General features: G+C 40.5%; 1 protein-coding gene across 5 annotated transcripts in view; it reads left to right on the top strand.

The window, feature by feature from the left end:
- LOC100969519 (olfactory receptor 1Q1) overlaps positions 1 to 16,854 on the top strand; it is a 202,155-nt gene that overhangs the window by 32,528 nt on the left and 152,773 nt on the right. For 4 of the 5 annotated variants that reach the window (XR_010109092.1, XR_010109093.1, XR_010109091.1 and 1 more), the window contains exon 5: positions 5,006 to 5,181. The exons of the other annotated variant lie outside the window; for it this stretch is intronic. The gene's annotated coding sequence lies outside the window, so the exon portion shown is untranslated. The remainder of the gene's footprint in view (positions 1 to 5,005; positions 5,182 to 16,854) is intronic. 5 annotated transcript variants of the gene reach the window in all.

Raw genomic sequence — 16,854 nt, 5'->3', positions numbered from 1 at the left:
TTATTTGTTTTCTTCTGCCATCTTTAGGGTTAGTTTGTTCTTGTTTTTCTAGTTCTTCTAAGTGTGATGTTAGGTCATTAATTTGAGGTCTTTCTAACTTTTTGAGGTAGGCATTTAGTGCTATAAACTTTCCTCTTAATACTGCTTTTGCTGCAGTGTTTGTGGCATTCCAGAGATTTTGGTATGTTGTGTCTCTATTTTCATTTATTTCAAAGAATTTTTTGATTTCTGCCTTGATTTCATTGTTTACCAAAAAGTTATTCAGGAGCAAGTAATTTAACTCTCATGTAATTGTGTGGCTTTGAGAAATCTTCTTGGTATTAATTTCTATTTTTATTCCATGATGGTTTGAGCATATGATTGGCATGATTTTGGGTTTTTTTTTATTATTGAGATGTGCTTTACAGCCAAGCGTGTGGTCAATCTTGGAGTAGGTTCTATGTGCAAATGAGAAGAATGTACATTCTGTGGTTGATGTATACCTCTCTAGCAATATTAGAAAAGTTTTCTTGAATTATTCCCTCAAATATATTTTCCAGGTTGTTTGTTTGTTTTTTTCCTTCTTCCTCAAGGATGCCAATAATCCATAGGTTTGGTCACTTTACGTAATCCCAAGGACTTTGCTCATTAAAACAAATTTTTAAAAATTATTTTTTCTTCATTTTTATTAGACTAGGTTGATTCAAAAAACTGATCTTCAAGCTCTAAAATCTTTATTCTGCTTGGTCCAGTCTATTGATAAAGCTTTCACTTATGTTTTGAAATTCTTTAAGTGAGTTTTTCAATTCTAGAAACTCCGACTGATTTCTTTCTAAGGGGTTTATCTCTTCTTTCATTTCCTGGATAGCTTTAGAAGATTTTTTGTGTTGATTTTCAACCTTGCCTTGAATCTCATTAAACTTTTTTGAAATCCATCTTTGAATATTTTATCTGTCATTTCTGAGATTCCATTTTGGCTAGGGACCTCTGCTGGAGATCTAGTGCAATCCTTTGGTGGTGTCACTACATTCAGATTTTTCACGGTGCCAGAATTCTTGCACTGGTTCCTTTTCATCTGGAGATGCTGGCACTTCTAATTTTTGTGATTATTTTTGTGCAGATAGGATTTTTTCCTTTTATTTCTTTCCTTATAATGTTATTATTTATTATTTCCCTTTTCTCCTCTTCCCATGGGGTGTAACTGTAGAGAATACTGGTGGGTAGGGTATTTTGGCATTGCTTCTATAGCTCCATGTGCTGCATTTGGCAGATTTTATATTGGGCTGTGCAGTTCATCCCAGAAGCCTATAGATGGCACTATAGGTAACATCTGGCTGCAGACAACAAGGTTGGGTCTGTACTTAATCCTTGTTTACTGGCAGAAGCTCCCTCTTGCCTCAGGCAATGATCTGATTTGAGGAATGCACAGTAGTCTGAGCTCCCTGCCCAGGCCTGTGAGTTGAGCCATGAAGGGCAGGGCTGGACTGGGCAGGTTTACCTGCGGGTCCCTTGATGGCAGGCATAAGAACCAATGCCAATGGAGAATCCAGTGGGTGGCCACCAGGATCCCAGAGGTGTGTCTAGGTGTGGAGCAGGGAAACCCCTTAGTTCCAAGTTCTCTGCATGGGGACAGGGGGCTGCCTAAGCTTTCAGTCCAGGGCAGTAAGGGCTCAGATCCCTGGAGATTTGCCTGGCATGAAGCAGAGGGGAGCCCCCTAAACCAAGATCTCTGCACAGGAGGGATGTGGCATCTCAGGCTGCTGAACCAGGCAAACAGGTGCTTTGAATGCCTGGAGATCTGCCTGGGCATGGATCAGAGAGAGCCCCTGTGCACCAAGATCTCTGCACAGGAGGGGTGGAGGCAACTCAGGTTGCTGGATGAAGCAAGCAGGTGCTCTGACTGCCTGGATATCTGTCTGAGCATGTAGCAGTGGGGTCTCCATGCACCAGGATCTCTGCACAGGAAGAATAGGGTGGGTCAGGCTGCTGATCCAGGTGAACAGGTGCTCTGAATGCCTGAAGATCTGCCTGGCTGTGGAGAAGGGAAGAGCCTCGCTGCACCAAGATCTATGTCCAGGAAGGGTTGGGCAGCTCATGCTGCTAGTCTGGACAAACAGGGACGCCAAATGCCTTGATTTCTGCCTGGAAGTGGAGCAGAGAGGGCCCTGCTGCACCACAATCTCAGGGGAGCAGGGTGGGGCACCCATCAATGGCACACATAGATCAGTTTCAGGGCACCAAGCTGGCCTTGGCTGCAAGTGTTGCTGCCCAGGAGAAGCCACAGCTGTAGCAGCTCTCCTCCCACTGCAGGCTTGCAATAGGAGCACAATTATAGCACCTACTGCTGAAACACTTTCCATAGTTCTGGCTGTGGAGATCATTACTGTGTTCCAGAGCAGGTGCTCCAATTTCTGGCCTTAGACTAAAATGCTTGCACAGCCACACTGTCAAAGAATAGCTGACTTTGTATGCACTTGGATTAAAAATGGCATTCTGCTGTCAGTCCTGGGTCTGGGAAAATGTCTGCAGTTTTTTTGGTGTGTTTTCCTCACAGTGTCTCCAAGCTTCTCCCCAAGTTAACTCCAGGGCTTGAGAGAAGCAAAATTGTCTCTCTCAGCCTGGGTTGCTCAGATCTCCAGTGGATAGGGGAGTCACAGAGGGAGGCTCTCTGCCTCTCTCATGTACTGGAGGTTTACTCACTTTTAGCAGCTGGATGCAGTCACAGGGTCCATTTGCCAGCATGCCCCTCTCTGGGATCTGGGGTGTGCTTCATGATTCTGGTGGATTCTCATTTTCCTTCTTGAATTAAAGTGCACAGAGTTGATCTGTATGTACTATCTTGCTATTTCCAAGTGGCTATGGCACTAGATTTAACATTTTTTAGATAAAGCAATTTCCGATTTCATGATATGGCCATGAGGAAAGATGACTAAAAGTGCAAGGGAGGTCAAGGTCATTGAAGATGAGGTCAAAGACTAAAGCTGTTATGATGGTGAATGGTTCACTTAAGCAAACGTTGAAGGCACTCAAGTTGATAGCTAATTTGTAGGGGGAGAAGTCAACTGTGATCTAGGTGCCACCATCTGTAACAAAATAGGAGTCACTGAAGTTTGATCGTTGATGGTATAGGCTTTGACTTTTGAAAGTTTCTACAGTTTTGCTCAATACTGAAAAAAACTTTATGCAGAAAGATGTCTAATTACAGCATAATTTTAAGAGATAAGAATTAGTTACAGACTAGTTTCCATGAATAAGGGAAAGGTTAAGGGAACTATGATACATAGTCATTGGAAGTAATATTACATAGTCATTAAAATGAGGTTTATGAGAAACATAATTTTTGAAAGAACACAATAAAAATTATATATAGACAGGTTTACAGTTATTTGCAAAAGGCAGATTATTATTTTTTAAAAACCTGCACATGCTCCAAAATGTTAATAAAAGCTATATTTTGCTGTTGGGATTAGAGGCATTTGTGTATTTTAAAAATATTTGTCTGCCATCACATTTATATAATCATGCATTTCTTTTATAAGTAATAAAGACATTGGACAGTTTTGTGAACCGTTGTTGAATTTCGTAGGAAAGACTATGGTCCAGGAAGAAAGTTGGTCCGAGGGTTGACAAACTTCAAGAAGAAGAAGGCAGCTGCCCCTGTAGACACTACTGCTGTGTCTTCTTGGTCTTTGTGCTGATTGCTCTTCTCCCAATCACCACCCACCACAGGCATTAAGCATCCTCACATAGGACCCTGAGAATCAAGGCACAAAACCTTCAATGGACAAGTTTCCGAAGCTTCAGGGAACAGTTCCTCTCCTCAAAATAACCTTCAGCCAACAAGCACATGCTTATTCCTACTATAAAACAGTTTATATCTTACTGCCATATGAGGCCTTAGCCCTTCTTAATATGTGCCGAGAGAAAAGAAAGTAAGATTTTTTTTTTTCATTCACTCCTGAATTTTTAGACTTTAGTGTTGGGCACATAGAGATCCACTTAAAAATGTTTACTGAGTTACAGAGAATGAAAGAACATTGTTTCCTGACAAATAGCCAATAATAAAAAGTTATTATTAAGTTACAGAAGTTTAGTTTGTATTGCTCCAGAAGTCAACTCTAAACCAAGAATTAAGGGCAAGTAGTTTATTTGAGAATCAAAGGAAACAGCAATAGGAGAGTGGGAAAATAAGACAGGGAAAAGTGAGGAGTAAAGGAGGTCAACAAAATTATCACCTGGTAACTGAAGCTGATCCCACTGAGAAAACACTAGACTCCAACACACCTCAGATTTTTCCACCCTGCAGGTGAGTGAGCTGGGGCATTCATGTATGAACTCCTGTCTGTTTGTAACCGAGGACTGATGGATATGGTAGTGGTGGATAGACAGAACAAATTCTCCAGCACTTCTAGCTTGCTATCTGTGTAAACAAACTGGGCTCCAGTGGCCAGAGAAAACCCTTAAGTAAGGAAATAAAAATTCTGATAGTTGAAGCTCTGGACAGAATGCACTGAAGCAGTAAGGTAAATAGTTATGAGTGGGGAGTTCTCAGAGTCTGTGACATTCACGTCCTTCATTGTTCAGATCCATTCATGTCTTATTACAGATTCTTGCAGATGGTGGCCAACCTAATTTTCTTTAAAAAAAAAATCACCAGAGAATTAGATGGGTGTAATGCAATTTATACTGCTTCAGTTGGTCTCAAGGCTGCAACTTAAACTCACCATCTCACTTCTCCACCATCCATCCTTGATTCCCCTTTGTTCATTAGAACATGTACCTTGTTCCAGGATGCTTGTCTGGAGGGATCACGCAGACCTTCATCTCTGAGGATGCTGAGGCCTTGGAAGATCATGGTTGCTGCAAGAGCAGCCAATGGGCATGAAAACACCAAAAAGTGTTCCAGTGAATCCCTAGAATTCCAGACGTTTCTCTGCTTTCATTATGTAGCAGAACCTTCTCATGATAAGTTGTTAAGTAGGGTCAAGTAACCTGCCAACATAGTACTTTTTTTTTTTTTCTGCAGGTCTACTAACAGAAGGAATTCAAATGATTAAGCAGTAACCATATCTTTAGGCTTAGTGGAATCTTTACTGTGTTTCCTGGTAGGAGTATCCAGGATCTGGAATTCCAGTTCAGCAGAGCAAAAAGTTCAAGATACCAGAAGCATAAATGCCTCCAAGACAGTGATCAGGAAGTATGGTAAGAGGGGCCACTCCTTCCACTTTTCAGTTCCTAGTCTAAATGCATTCTTCTTATGGAGGACCTAATACCTTATAATGGTCATTGGTTCAAAGAACATATTGCATCTTGAAGAATAGTATTCCAACCCTCCAGGAGATCATCTACAGGTGGTTGTCTTAGTTGATTTTTTAAGAGGACATTCCAATATTCTGTCAAACCAATTTAAGTGATGTGGTATATGATAGGAGCAAAGAGCTTTATAGCTGTATATGCATTGTGCCACCTCCTTCACAATGTGAGATGATGTCATGTGGGACATGATGATAAATGAGATCTTGAATAGTGGTAGTGGCTAAGGCATGGCGGAGGGAAAGGAAAATCCAAAACAAGAGTATCTGAAAATCCCAGTGAAGATGAATCATTGCACTCAGGTCTGAAAGGTGTTGAATGTAATTAACTTGTCCCAGTAACCATTTGGTCCCCCAGAAGAATAACAACATATTGAGGGCTCAGCATCTGTCTGAGCTGCTATTAGGTTAAACATTCAGCAGTGGCAGCAGCTAGTTCATCCATGGTGAGAGGAAGTCCATGCTGTTGGACTCATGCATAGCCTCTACCTCCACGGCCACAGGAACTTTACTGATGGATCCACTGTACACCACATTGGTGAAGGACAGAATGTGGTTAACCACCACTGGATAAATAATATTATTAATCTTTTTGTTCAGTGTCTTCTCTGAAGTGGATGCTCTCTGGGAGGCATTGACATAAGATATAAAAACCCATGTACTTTGTGTCCAGTCTCATAGGTTCATCCACTTTATTTCTCAAAAATACTCTATCTCTGAACTTCCACTCTTACTCCCTCCAGGCCCCTGACAAACAACTAAGTCATTCACCAACACCAAAGAATCCATGCATATCTTTACCGCAGGCCATTTACACAAGATATGACCAGGTATACTGCACAATAACTTTTTGAGCAGGGAGTATTTCCCTTGATCACAGTTGTTTAGAGCCACCCTGATCAGGTCTGAACTGGAACAGAAGTCAATTTTTAGCTCCCACAAACATATATGGCCAATCCGTCTATGAACCAAGCCCAGGACTTTTTTTCTCTTTTTCAATTAGTTGTATGGAAATCCTCATGAGGCCATAGGTAAGGGCTGAGGGACAGACTTCAATACAACGTAGTTAGATGATCTGGGGGCCCAGGCTACCTGTTTCTGAAGTTTACTGTTGCTGCCCAGACCTACTAAGGCCCCATGCCAAATTTGCTGCTGTGTCTATCTGACCTTACAACTTTTTGTGCCTGACAATTCTCAGGTTCTGTCACTGGATGTCCCATGGTTAGGCACGCTGCTCTGCTAAAGCCCAGTAGCTCCGTAGCAGTTCCTGGCTCCAGAAACACTGCTTTGCAGCTCTTCTATTAGAGTTTACCAGAGGCTGCATATAATGCCACTATCTACCATGTATACCTCTACCACCATGAGTTCTGCCCATTCAGATGATCCAATTAGCATGGTCCCTTGTACCACTGTCTGAACCAGCTGCAGAATCTTATCTTGTTCTAGAGCTTACTTAAAGCTGGAAGTTTATCTAGTCATTTGATAAATTGGTCAGAGGAGTATTATAAATGTGATGTGTGCTGTCTTCAAAATATGAAGAGGCCTACCAAATGCTGTGCTTTTTTCTTAGTGGTAAGAGGTGTGAGAAATAATAACTTGTCCTTTGCTTTCCAGTGAGAATCATGTTTTTCACCAGTCCTACTTTAAGTCCCCTTGTGACCACATACATGTCATTTCTCTGTCTGTAATGCGTCAGACTTTAGTCCAAGGTGTCTCCATCTGATCTATTGTATTTCAATCTGTCCAAACCCACCACAGGTACCTTTGTCTTTGCTTTACAGTCTACCCTGTCTATACTGCTTGCTTTCATAGCTTCCTGTATCTGGCATCTGAGCTCCCTGCATCCTGTATCTGACTGTGTCTATTCAATCTGCCCACTTGCCATACAATGGAGTTGCCCTTCCCAGTGCACCAAGTGTCTGGCGTGTCCTTCCCAGAGCATCCAGTTCCTATAGCTAAACTATCTTACAGCCCACTTGGAGTTTGCTAAGCTGCTACTGGCCAATATTCTTTTAACCATCTTCCCTGGGTTTTGCCTAGAATGCTGTTGGACTTCAATAATACTGAGTTGACAGAGTCTCCAAGCCCTTCTGCTCCAAGTTATATAAAGTTGTGGTAGTAAATACAGGGTCATCACACCTAGAAAGAAGCTGCCCGCATATAAGCTCTCTCAGTCTGTTATCTGTTGTTATAACTGAATACCTGAGACTAAGTAATTTATAAAGAAAAAGAATTTATTTCTTGCAATTCTGGAGACTAAGTCTAAGGTCAAGAGGCTGCATCTTGTGAGGACCTTCTTGCTCGTGAGGACTCTGCAGAGTCTTGAGGCAGTTCAGGCCATCACATAATAAGGGGACTGAGTATGTTAGCTCAGGTTTCTCTTTCTCTTCTTACAAAGCTACCAGTCTCGCTCTCATGATAACCTATTAATCAATTAACCCATTAATCTATGAATGGATAAGTCCATTCATAAGGGCAGAGCCCTCAAGACCCAATCACCTCTTAAAGGGCCCACCTCTCAACACTGACACGTTGGGGATTAAGTTTAACATGAGTTTTGAAGGGGACAGACATTCAAACCATAGCATAAACTTTGCTTTATCTATGATGTCTTAGACCTAGATATGAAAGAGGCCAAAATAAATCCTCAAACATTATTATCTCAAGCTATAAATACTTCTTTATTTGTCCTATATCCCTATATATCTCACCCCTAAGAATCACGATTGGCATGATAAATGACCATTTTCCTCAAAAGATCAATTTCAGAGAACCTGAAGCTTTTCAATTTTGAGTCATTTTTTCTAGATTTTGTGTGTCAACTTGTTTTTTTTTCTATTTGCAAGTTTGTTTTCTTTTGTTTTTGTTCATTTAGTTTTCTTTCCCTTCTCTTCCTTCTCTCCTTTTTTCATTTCTTCCTTGAAAACTATTTTTATTTGATATAACCATACCTAAGTTTGTCAATGAAACAATAAAACCTCAAAAAAGATGATGATCTCTGCCTCTTTCTCCTTCTGTATTTCCTCATGTTCACCGGAGAGAAGAAACACAAGTCACTTCCTTTGGGCTACCTGATGAGTAGGACTCAGTAAGATCCCTTGGAGTGGGATATGGTTCTACCTAAATTCTCAGAGCCCAGCAGTCATATGGATTTCTATTTAAACATGATTGGAGTCAGTATTTTTTTTAACCTCCCTAGGATTTATCCAAAGTGTGATTACGGCTAGAAAAACAGAGGGTAGAACAGAAGAGAGACTGAGGGTACTTTGAGATATTTTCTTTATGTACTCACCCTCTAATGTTCCCAGGACAAATATCCTCCCACAGAATACCTTTCCCAGTGGAATCAAGGGGAAAATTGGACAATTAATCCATGTTTTATGGATATCTTTAACTGGAGATTACCAGTTCAATCTCCTACTCCCTAGAGTTTTCTCCTTAGTTAAGCTCTTTGATTCACAGCTCTGGGGCTGTAAACAGGAATGAGTTTGCACTTGTAGCTTTTATTCTTGGTGTCTGAGAAATGTCTAGGATCTTGGAAGCTGGTTTTTAGATCCCATAATGAGAACCTTAGGAACACTTATCCACCAAACATTGGATCATAAATGCAGGGAAGGTAAGCACTGGAGATGGAATGGGTATTTTTTCCCTCTCAGCAATAGATGAGTTTATAAGTGCATATAGACGAGGAAGAAACAGAAGGCAGCAGTTGGCATGGAGAGAAGAGATAGAATGTAAAAAGACACACAGAGAGAGAGGAAGAGAGAGAAGGAAGGAACAGAGAGATATTGAGTGGCAGACATAGACAGGATGAGAGAAAGGGGCAAAAGGAGAAAAAGATGAATGAAGAGAGAGACTGACATACTGGAGGAATATTTTTCTGACTTGGATCCTGACATAGAAAACCAGATCTGAACAGCACAGAATCCAAGCATTCCAAAGTTGTTTTGGTGTTTAAATCAGGAATTTTGGGAAGGCCTCCTACACTTTCAAAATGTGTCCCTCATTGGCTATAAAAATTATTCAACTGCCAACATTTGGGATAATTTTTCTTTGATGACAAGCATATTCCTCTCTGTTTACTCAGGACAACACAAATATGGTGCCTTATCTGTGGTAGGTTTCAAGGGTCTGTTTGTTGAATGAATGCATGTGCCTTATAAGGACAAACGTCTCTCCAAAGGAGTCACTTGTTTAGTTCCTGATGTTTGCTTGTGTCAGAACTGTCAGATAAGTCATGACCTTTGAAGCAATCAGAGGGCACCTGAAGATGAAAAGAAGAATGGAGTTAAAAAGGGTCATTAAAGGGGAAAATACTTAGGAGGCTGGGATTAGGGTAAACAAAGTCATCTCTTTATATCTTGCTGAACACTCAGTTATCCTCTTGCCATTGGCTTTGAGTCTTGGTAGGCTGCTGAGGGACTGGCACTTGGCTGCCTTATAAATTATCCAGCTTATCCCCAAATACAGTCTACACCAAGGCATGGCATTCAGCTGCTAGGCATCAGAATATAAGCTACTTATGTGAGAACGAGCCTCTCTCCTGAATTTCCCTTTTGTTTTCCCTCCCTGGTAAGTAGTGCCTGTTTCTCACTTGTCTGAATGAGAACTCCAGCAGTAGAATGATCATTTTCCCCCTGTGCTCATATGTGTTCTATGTTTGTGCTCTTGGTTTGCCAGCAGTTTGTATACTAAATTCCACAACTTTGTCTAAGGAATCCACACCCAGAGTCCAGCAAAGGAATTGATATGAATAATTTTCTCCTGCGTGTAAAAGGACGTAAATTCCTCTGGCTCCTCTCTGGGTAGATTTGCATTTTGTCTTTAATTGTGGCAGGAGGGAAACCAATATTTGCTGAGCACTATGCAAGCAAATGTACTAGGGGTTTCAAATATGTCATCTCACTTCATCTTACAGTAACCTTATGGGGTATAATTGCATCCTGTTTAAAGATCTTCATCTTTCTGAGATTCGCAAGAGTTAAGAGACCTGCTATGGACAAAAATGCCACAATCAAAGTTTTATGGTGACCAAGCCTATCTTATTCCAAAATCTGTGGCTTTCTTTCTAGTCTCACATTGCCTTCAAAGTGGGGGTAGAGGACAGAGAGGGAGGGAGGGAGGGAGAGTGAGGGGGGGAGAGAGAGAGAAGGAGAGAGAGAGAGAGAGAGAGAAAGGAGAAGGAGAAGAAGGAGAAGGGGAAGAAGAAGAAGGAGGAGAAGGAGGAGGAGGAGGAGGAGGAGAAGAAGATTAGGAAAAGGAAGATGCTTGAGCCTAGCACACTTTGAACACTGTGTTTACTCACCTCAATATGTATGTTAGGGTGGGGATGTCTTTAAGGAGTTAGGATGAGGTCTATATAGCTAGATTTAAAAACTGAAAGATTTGAAACCTGCCACCGACTTGTCTTCTGCTGAATTTTTGCTCTAGGCCAGAAGCTCATTGGATGGATAAGAGCCCTCTCTAACTCTCTGCCTTTTCTTATTAAAGGAAATTTTATTAAAGGAATATTCCTTATTAAAGGAATATTGAAATTTGTAGGAGAGGGATGGCATAGAGTCTCATTTATGATTAGTGACAAATGCTTCCAATGAGATAGCAGCCTTATTTCCCTACTGGTTAGGTAAGGATTAGCTCTGCTGAGTGATTGCTTTGTTTTGTTGGATGCAAGATGGAAGTTGGGGAAGGACACACGGATTTTGTTGCATTCTGGTCCCTAGATAACCAGAATATTTGGATATACCTGAAGTCTTTCCAATGCTGATGTATCAGTTTTCTATTACTGCTTTAACAAATTACCACAAGCTTAGTGCTTTAGAAAAACCTCACAAATGTTATTATATCACAGTTCTGGAGGTCAGAAGTCTAAAATGGCTATCACTGGGTTAAAACTGAAGAGGTTGGCATTTGTTCGAGAGGTTCTAGAGCATAATCTTGTTTTCTTGCTTTTTTCTAGCTTGTAGAGCCCACTTGCATTCCTTATCTCATGGCCCCTTCCTTCATCCTCTGAGCCAACAACATAACATCTTCGAATACCTCTCTGATTCTGACTCTTCTATGTCTTCTTCCACATTTAAGGGACTCATTATCACATTGGGCCAACCCAGATAATCCAGGATACGCTCCCCATTTTAAAGTCAGCTGATTAGCAACCTTAATTCCATCTACAACCTTAATCCCGCCTTGGAATGCACCACAGCAGATTTACAGGTTCTGGAGATTAGGATGTGGACATCTTTGGGGGTTCTTATTCTGCTTACCACAGCTGACTAGCAGGTGTTGTGTTTTAAGATGACAGGAGTACCCAAGAGGGAGCTGAAAACTTGGAGTACACTTAAAATCTCACTTCTTTTGCCATCTTTTGATAATAGCCTTCACAGTTTGTTATGGGATGAGTGTTATTGCCTAGGGAGGAAAGGGAGACTGGATTGGAAAAGAACTAGAAAATGCATACTTTGAATATAATTTAAGATAATGTCACTTAAACTGCTTTGTGTTGACAGTAAACAATAAAACGTAAATAAATTTCCCTAAAATATTTTCTCATAGCCAGTCTAGTCTTTACTTTCTCAACATGCCAGGGAATCACAAGAAATCCACAACCACCAAGGGGAAGAAGTCTAAATGATGTTAAATGGAAATGTGCCTTCCCACAAGGTTGGAACAGAGAGGTTGGCAAGGCTGAGGGGAAAGGGAGGGCAAGAAGGAAATGGGAAATGTAGGAGAGATGCAGGTTTTGCAGGGCCTTTAAGCCATATTAAGGTTGTTACACTCTAATCTTAAAGGTCAATGGGAATCCTTTGAGAATTTTTAGACAGGGAAGTCATGTTGAAAGGTAGTTTAAAAAAAGATCTCCAAGACTGAAGTAGAGAAAATGAATTGATACAATCCCTAATTTCTTAGGAACCCTCTACATAATTGAAACAAATAAAAATGTATGCATAATGATAACTGTTCTAATGAGAACGCATGGACACAGGGAGGGGAACAACACACACTGGGGCCTGTCGGGGGGTGCGGGAGGAAGAGCATCAGGATAAACAGCTAATGCATGTGGGGCTTAATACCTAGGTGATGAACCCAGATGCAGCAAACCACCATGGCACACGTTTACCTGTGTAACAAACCTGCACGTCCTGCACATGTACCCCAGAACTTAAATTAGGAATACTATTCTTTACATACTTTTATTTGAAAAGGCCACCTCTCATCTGAAATTTAACAATGGCTGGTGAAGTCAGATCTTCTAATGGTTGCTGTACCATGACTGATGGCTTGGAATACTCGCCACATTAACTTTTGGGAGCAGTAACTTGGCTGAAACACCTTTCTCCACAGCCTAGTCCTCAGTCACACAGGTGCAAGATTTATGTTTTGTTATCGAACCAAGAAATGCTGACTCTCAGTAACATTTGCCTCAATGCTTTTTTCTAGTTTTCTTACATAACATATAAGGAAAAATATGAGAAGCAGGTTAAATTTTGCACTTTCTGAAATAAAGCATATTTTATATATATATATATATATATATGTATGTATTTTTAAGTTCTGGGGTACATGTGCAGGATGTGCAGGTTTGTTACATAGGTAAACCTGTGCCATGGTGGTTTGTTGTACCTATCATCCCATCGCCTAGGCGTTAAGCCCAGAATGCATTATATATTTTTTCTGATGCTCTTCCTCCCCACAGACCCCCGATAGGCCCCAGTGTGTGTTGTTCCTCTCCCTGTGTCTACGTTAAAACGTACATCTTTTAATATGACTGCTAAAAATGATAATTTCAGAGCCTCTAATATTCTCAAGCATTCTTCATCTCCATCAGAGGGCAAAGGAGTATGAGCCTTGAGAACCAGAGCAGCGTGTCCGAGTTCCTCCTCCTGGGCCTCCCCATCCGGCCAGAGCAGCAGGCTGTGTTCTTCACCCTGTTCCTGGGCATATACCTGACCACGGTGCTGGGGAACCTGCTCATCATGCTGCTCATCCAGCTGGACTCTCACCTTCTCACCCCCATGTACTTCTTCCTCAGCCACTTGGCTCTCACTGACATCTCCTTTTCATCTGTCACTGTCCCTAAGATGCTGATGGACATGCGGACTAAGTACAAATCGATCCTCTATGAGGAATGCATTTCTCAGATGTATTTTTTTATATTTTTTACTGACCTGGACAGCTTCCTTATTACATCAATGGCATATGACCGATATGTTGCCATATGTCACCCTCTCCACTACACTGTCATCATGAGGGAAGAGCTCTGTGTCTTCTTAGTGGCTGTATCTTGGATTCTGTCTTGTGCCAGCTCCCTCTCTCACACCCTTCTCCTGACCCGGCTGTCTTTCTGTGCTGCGAACACCATCCCCCATGTCTTCTGTGACCTTGCTGCCCTGCTCAAGCTGTCCTGCTCAGATATCTTCCTCAATGAGCTGGTCATGTTCACAGTAGGGGTGGTGGTCATTACCCTGCCATTCATGTGTATCCTGGTATCATATGGCTACATTGGGGCCACCATCCTGAGGGTCCCTTCAACCAAGGGGATCCACAAAGCATTGTCCACATGTGGCTCCCATCTCTCTGTGGTGTCTCTCTATTATGGGTCAATATTTGGCCAGTAACTTTTCCCGACTGTAAGCAGTTCTATTGACAAGGATATCATTGTGGCTCTCATGTACACGGTGGTCACACCCATGTTGAACCCCTTTATCTACAGCCTTAGGAACAGGGACATGAAAGAGGCCCTTGGGAAACTCTTCAGTAGAGCAACATTTTTCTCTTGGTGACATCTGACTTTTTAAAAAATTAGAATCTCATTTTGGTTTATCTCATGTATTTGATTTTCCATTTTAATATGTCTCAAAACATTTTATGTCCTGAAGCCCTAAGACAAATGTTAACATGTTGAATGTAATTGGTAAATATTTGTTGACCAGAATTCCATTCTCTTATTAACAATGTTATTCTTTATAGTTTTTGATCAGTGAATGCCAAATTTTATTATTTATTTCTGCAACTTGGAGAAGGGACATAATAATGCAATAATATACAGTTTTCTTATCCCTTATTTGAGGAGATGTTTGGAGACATATATATTTTTGGCCTATAATCCCAGGCTTTAACACAACATAGAATTGAAAGAATTAGCTGTATTATTTTACTATTCTCTCTAATGTAGACTGAGTGGTATCATTAGTGACGTAGTGCTTCATACCAGTCTCCTTGGAAATATAACCAAATTCAAGTGCTAACTCTTGGAAAGTGTCATTTTCCTAAAAGTGCCACTCCAGATTCAGCACTGACTGTCTTTCATGAAGGATAGTCCTGTCTTCCAAATGAAGAATGAAAAGTAACACTTCTCAAATGTTAGGGTACATGAGAATTTCTGGAAAGATTGTCAAAACTCAGATTCCTTTGATCTACCACTACAAATTATGATTTAGTAGAATTTTGGGTGAGGTCTAAGAATTTGCATTCCTAACAAGCTGCCACATGAAACAATGCTGTAGAATGTTTACTAAATCTTGGAAGTTGTGGGACACACATTTATAACACCTCATCTGAATTCTGGTAGTAGATGGGATGAAACAAGAGACACCTTAAGTTATTTCAGTAATAGAGAAATCAGTGATTCATGCTGATATTTTTGGATTAACTCTAGCTGTGGTAAATTCCTCTCCCCAGTCTCTAAATTATCTCATTTGTATATAATATAGAAATACCCAGCTACTCCATATCATGGTTTGTATCATCACGCCAACCTATATATGTAATGAAAATGAAGCCAAAGTTTGGAAAAAAACTACATCCAGTGTCCATCTGTGACTTCTTGTTTCCATTAAGCCTCGTGGAATTTCAGTGTGCCATGTAACTTTTCTAATGTCACTCAAAATGCTCTGATTTTCCTTGAACGATTGGGGCAGGTTCACGTGATCTATAATAACTCTAACAACATATTTTCATATTTCTGAACTAACTGAAACAATCATTTCACACATGATGCACATTAAATTGTATGTTGGTTAGAAAACACTAGATGATTTCAGAAAAACTATAACCCCACAAAGGAACACAAGTTCTTGGCAGAATATTGAACAATTTTATGTTAAATGGTGTCATTCATTTATAAATGGCTCACTTAGTTTGCCATGTTTTTTGACATATCCCATAAAATAGCATTTGTTGTGGATCCAATCCATGTTATTGTTTTTTTTTACCCCAGTCTTTATCTCCGCTCTTTTTGTTACATTGGCTGTATGCAAAATGCTATATGTTTACTCAATTTTATACATAAAGATAAGGCTAATTACCATGTAAGCAGTAACTGGGATGGCATTGGTGATGGCTTAAACTGGAGTCTGAGATGCGAGGATAGAAATACTTGTGCATTTTGAAGGAGTTTGATATTTGATCTATGTGTGGAATATTGCAGTAGCAACTTCCCTGTTATTCAGCTAATTTCATTCCATAACCTTTCACCTAGGCATTGGGTGGGTGAAAACAATCCGGCGTTGTTGCCTGTGTTTCCACAGAGTTCAACCTGAACTTCCATTGTTCATGTATTTTCACAAGCATTTTTTTTATTATTTTACTTTAAGTTCTGGGATACATGTGCTGAATGTGCAGGTTTGTTACATAGGTATACATGTACCATGGTGGTTTGCTGCATGTATCAACCGGTCATTTGGTTTTAAGCCCCGCATGTATTAGGTATTTGTCCTAATGCTGTCCCTCCCCTTGCTCCCCACCCCCCGACAGGCCCTGGTGTGTGATGTTCCCCTCCCTGGGTCCATGTGCTCTCATCATTCAACTCCCACTTATGATTCACGAGCATTTTCACAGTTGTTTCTCCTCTTTTCAAAAGGGCAAGCCGCAGACACTAAGGAATTAAGACAATGCAGCACATTAAAAATGATGCTTTTGAAGATATTAAAGTAGCCTTGATCCGACAGCTCACAAAAGAGATGATTTTAAGGCATTTCATAGTCTTTAATAAAATTTCATAGTGAATAAAATAAAACATCTTAAGTAGATATGTATGTATAGATGTGCATAGACATAGAAATGCAAACATGGTGACAGTAAATTATCACAGAAAATGAAAGCTATAAAGTACTATAAAATAAATCCCATTATGTACACAGACATGTTTATGAATAAGTCATTTTATTTTTCATTTTATTATTATTTTTTAATTTCAACTTTTGTTTGACATTCGTGGGGTGCATGTCCAGGTTTGTTACATGGGTATATTGCATGATGCTGAGGTTTGGGTTACAAATGATATATCATCACCCAGATAGTGAGCGTAGTACCCAATAGTTGGTTTTTCAACCTTTCTCTAGTAGTCTTCAGTGTCTATTGCTCCCATCTTTATGTCCACGTGTACCTAATGTTTAGCTCCCACTTGTAAGTGAGAACATGCAGTATTTGGTTTTCTGTTTCTGTGTTAATTTGCTTAGGATAATGGCCTCCAGTTACATCCATGTTGCTGCAAAGGACATGATTTCATTCTTTTTGATGGCTTCGTAGTATTCCATGGTGTACTACATTTTCTTTATCCAGTGCACCA

The sequence above is a fragment of the Pan paniscus genome, chromosome 11 (assembly GCF_029289425.2).
Source record: "Pan paniscus chromosome 11, NHGRI_mPanPan1-v2.0_pri, whole genome shotgun sequence".
NCBI lineage: Eukaryota > Metazoa > Chordata > Mammalia > Primates > Hominidae > Pan > Pan paniscus.
This window is presented reverse-complemented; position numbering and strand designations above follow the sequence as displayed.